The sequence below is a fragment of the Perna viridis genome, chromosome 14 (genome assembly GCF_037379345.1).
Source record: "Perna viridis isolate PV_CMFRI_1.1 ecotype Kerala chromosome 14, ASM3737934v1, whole genome shotgun sequence".
NCBI classification, from domain to species: Eukaryota; Metazoa; Mollusca; class Bivalvia; order Mytilida; family Mytilidae; genus Perna; species Perna viridis.
The window spans coordinates 9,159,092-9,163,923 of NC_142458.1; the positions used below are offsets into that span (position 1 = coordinate 9,159,092).

At 35.3% G+C, this 4,832-nt stretch overlaps 1 pseudogene; it reads left to right on the forward strand.

Moving 5' to 3' along the window:
- Positions 1 to 2,259: 2,259 nt before the first annotated feature.
- LOC148598130 (cyclic GMP-AMP synthase-like receptor 2) lies at positions 2,260 to 3,413 on the forward strand (annotated as a pseudogene).
- Positions 3,414 to 4,832: the final 1,419 nt, after the last annotated feature.

Sequence of the window (4,832 nt, forward strand, 5' to 3'; positions counted from 1 at the left end):
GCTTTCTTTAATAAAGTAGCAAAAACAATAACTGCCGTATGCGAATCGAGGGTTATAAGCTACGGAGTCAAACTGGGAAACCAGAGAACGACGAAAATGCAGTATTTTGTTGTTTTTGTTTTTAATTTGTGTATGCGTTTTCTTTCTTTGTGGTAGTTTTAGTTTCGAAGTTAATTTTTTAAATCTATCTGTAAAGCCTAGATTCTCTAAGACATTGCTATAAAGTTGAATTTAAATCAGGAGATTTTAAAATTTAGCGCAGAAGCTTCATCCCTTTTTGTGTGTTTCAGGCTAAAAACCACTAATTCCACTTTCCATAGGCTTCTATGCTAATTTCACAATATTCAATGGCTTCTCTGGACTTTACCTTAACTTTAACCTGCAGAGGACTATATATCAGCATGATTCTACATATGTCAGCTCACAATCCTCAGAATGGCATGTGGGGTTAGCAGACTTGCAGTGCAGTAGTGGTCACCGGAAGTGAAGGGTCTATAAATAGCATGGGAAATCCCAGTGTTTTCACAAGATAGGGGTATATTTAAAAATCATTATGGAGATTAGGCTTCACATCACAAGAAGCAAAATGCACCTATAAAATGTACAGAAATGTTTTTCCTTTCAGAAACTGTTTAAATTTTTTAAATAAGATGAGAACTTTTTTCACAGCACTATGAGGAACAGGGGTAATTTCTGCGTAGGACTATTTTTGCGTCCGTTCCAAATGCTCATTGGTTGAATTGGTGGTCTGTAACCTAACTTCATTATGCTTTGAAGTAAGTTGTCCGTGCGTTTGTGGGTCAAAATGTGTGCAGTTACCTATGTTTTGAAACGATACTCAATTAATCAATCGAATGATCATGGCAAGCGCGTTTTAAAAATTGATCATTGAGGACAATTTTCACTACAATGACCAATCAACTAAAGGTTGCAACTCTTTAAATCCCGAGAGTAATAGAATCCACCCGGCTAGTATATATATATATATATATATATATATATATATATATATATATATATATATCAATCGTTTTAACATCATTTGAATTTATAATGTATAAAGGGAGTTTGGTCTCTTGCAATTATGCGGGACTAGAGGAGAACATTTCTGAAAACGGTAGGTTTGACCTTCGGACGAGAGCTCACGCGTATGTTTAAGATTTAATCCTAACCCCATAGCTGATCCAGAGCGGAGTCATCGCTTTGGCAGGAAACTCGTGCAAAACTGTGAAAAGTAAGTAAACAATAACCGGGACTTTCCTTTTCTAAATCTCTTGACCTTCCCCTGGACCTCATATACACGAAATAAATTTTATATCTTGTTGGTGTGGCTATCGATTTTCGTAATTTGAATGGCATTGATAATATTTCAAAAGTAATTTTATAAGTTACCTTGCAATTTAAGATAAGTAAATTATAAGTTTTCACCCACATCCTTTCCCCCGTTTTCAAAAAGTGAATACTGTGAAAATGAAACTGACTAAACTGAAGAAACCTTGTCAATTTCCTTATTTCACAACTATACAAGAGTTTATGCAAATAGTAATCAAGGGAACCAAGGTTATAGCGGTAATCAAAAGAATGTAACCCAGGGACAAAGACCAGACATGGAAAACAGACATACACAACAAAGAACATAAAGTAACTAAAATCATTCGTACAAAGCAACAAAAGCAAATGAGCAACTCGGAGTCCACTAAAAACTGGGAGCATGGACCAGGTGCACTGGTAGGGTAATCAAAGTTAAATTACAAAGTCAATGGTACCACATTCAAGAAGAAATGCCAGCTATGTATATATTTACAAGGGGCCGATCTGGAAATTAGACTGGGTTTCAGGCTACTATTTGTTCATTTTGCCTCAACTTTGCAAGTGTATTAATAACATTACCTTCAAAGGGGTACGGAGAGGGGGTAGCTACCACATGAACAATCCTACGAATCGGCTACTATTTATCATTAAGCATATCAAGTCATCAATATTGTAAATTGCAGTTTTTAAAATTTATTATGAGAGGAAGTTTAAAGGGTATAAAATCCAACTTATTAAAATTTAACCCCAAAAAAATAATAATAAAAAAATAAAACAAAAACCCAACAATAACAACACAAAGCAAAATAAAACAAACAAACAAACAAACAAAAGTATATGGTAAGAACAAAATTGTTTTAACCAAACACGTACTTTGCTAATGGTGTGTGTGTTTTTTTTTCAATATTCCTCATTTGAGTCGATACACGCAAGGAAACGGAATGGTCAATGGTGTTGTACAAACTTTTGAGCAACGCATTTGGAACGGAAAAGGAAGTTCGTCGTAGACAAATCAATCATGTTGTACGCGACAAACTGGCTGAAACGGGACAAGGAAGCATGTATGGTAGTCCAATAAGTAGCGGAAGTAAAGCGGAAGGTCTTGACTTCTCAGACAGTGACCATGATATTATGTTCTGTGGCAGTAATAAAATGATATCTGTTTTCCAGACCGAAGAGGATGCAGAATTTTACAAAGATATACCACATAGATGTATTATGGACAGCGAAAGTACGGAGTCAATATTCACCAAACTACGAATACATGGAATAAAAACTATTTTCCATTCTCCTTTTATGTTTCATGGAAACTTTCTATCAAACAAATATTATAAAGAGTTTCTTTTAAAAGGTTTAGGACTATTTGAAAACTTGAAAATACATTGTCCATGTTTGTCTTCTTTTAATGATACACGCGACTATGCTTTCGTGCTTCGTTGCAAAAAAATGGATAGATCAAGTCAATTCATGGATAAGGAAACCTCGTTCGGCGTGGCCTAGTACAAATATGATAAAAACCATTATTGGATACGGGGTACTTTTTGTTCCTATTGGACGTAAAGAATCGAAAGATGAAAATTTACAATGGCGTATATCGTTTTCTGTAGCAGAAAAGTTGCTTATTTGTTCCTTTACCCATACACAGCTGCTTTGCTATGCTGCTTTGAAAGTTATTCTGAACGATTTGATTCAACGATGGCAATCAGATCTGTTATGTTCGCATTTTGTCAAAACTCTTATGTTGTGGCTAGCTGAACGATCTGTCCATCTGGACACCAGTAAATATGATAAGGAGATTTGAAATATGTTTGAAGCGACTCGTTTATTGTGCTGAATATAAACTTTGCTCTCATTACTTTATTCCTGAAGTAAACTTTTTCGAGAACCGATTTTCTGTACAGCAGCATAACCTATTACTTGCTGCGTTGCATGACTTGAACGAAGTAGAATGGGAGAGCTTACTTCAAACTCGGCTATGCGACCTGTACTCGGTTATATTTGTAGTTAGACCAATATATGACCATGCAATGAATCGACATAGTATGTTAGTGCATATTTTCAAGTCATTGAATATTTGCGTAGTGACAGAAGTAAAATACTAATTTTCTGCTACTTTATATTTCACCTCTTCCAATTAGTCACAAAACGTTCTCTAAATAATTTAGAAATATCAAACAAATACTTTTATCCCAAATACACAAAGGCCGTGTCGTTTATGTACCGGAGTACACAAATTAATGCTCCCTATGCCTGGTCGATTGTGGCATTATTTTTTTGTGTTTGCAAAGACTATAAGACTACTCAAAATCTAGAATTGTAGTGTGATATTGTTATGGAACGCTATCACGTGTTTACTTTTAACCGATGACATTCGGTCATTTGAAATAACAAAACCTCTTTTTGGCTACATATCGCAATTTACCGAGCCAAATATGTTCAGGGATAAAACAATTGATTTTTTTCTATGCTTCAGATCTTTTGCCGAATGAAATAAAACCTCCTATGAATCCATTTGAAAGAAGTCAAATCACTGATTCCGTAGAATGTTATTACTATTTTGTAGAAAATCCGTTAACGCCTCTTTTTGGATATCTTTTCCAACAAGTTCCTCTTGGAAAAGTATTAAACCTGGATTTACTAGACAAAGGTTTAAAAAATGTACAGTTTACCTTAGAGCATGTTTTACCCCATGAAAGAAAGACAACTGTGAGAGTACACGCCTGGCCATTTTTATATATACAAACCAATATTATACTTCATACAAAAATCTTGAATTTTGATTGGGTAATGGGTGATGAATTATTTTAGTCTATTCCCTGCACATCCTTACTTCCCACGCCCCCACTGAACAGTAATTGGTGGATCGATATATCACCCTGACGGCAGCGATATATCACCATCCTCTAGGATATATCACTCTCGACGTCACGATATATCATCCTCGACGTCACGATATAATACCCTCCTCTAGGATACATCACCCTCGACGTGGATATATCACTCTCGTATTCAGTATAATATAACATATACTGCCTGTAGTAGAGGGTGTTACGCATCGTATCACACTCTGTAAATATATTACCCTCGACTTCGTCTCGTGTGATACTACAGCGTAACACCCTCTACTACAGGCAGTATGTGTATAATATTGAATATGGGATACTTTTAGTACCTATTGGTTGCAAAGGGTCAAAACAAGAAGATTTACAATGGCGTATATCGTTTTCTGTAGCAGAGAAGTTGCTTATTTGTTCCTTTACTCATCTTCCATGCGATGCTCCCATGAAAGTTATGCTGAAGAATTTGGTTCAACAAAAGTAATCTAATTTGTGATGTTCGTGTAGATTTTTTTCAGGAATTTAGAGATGAGATACATATATAGTAAAAGAGCAACCATTTGATTTTTATAGGGGTCTTTGAAAAAAATCGGGAATATATCTGAAAAAATTCCAGGATAAAAATTTTGATCCTAGCAACCCCCCCCCAAACATGAAATCCTGGAACAAGGAAGTATCAAAATA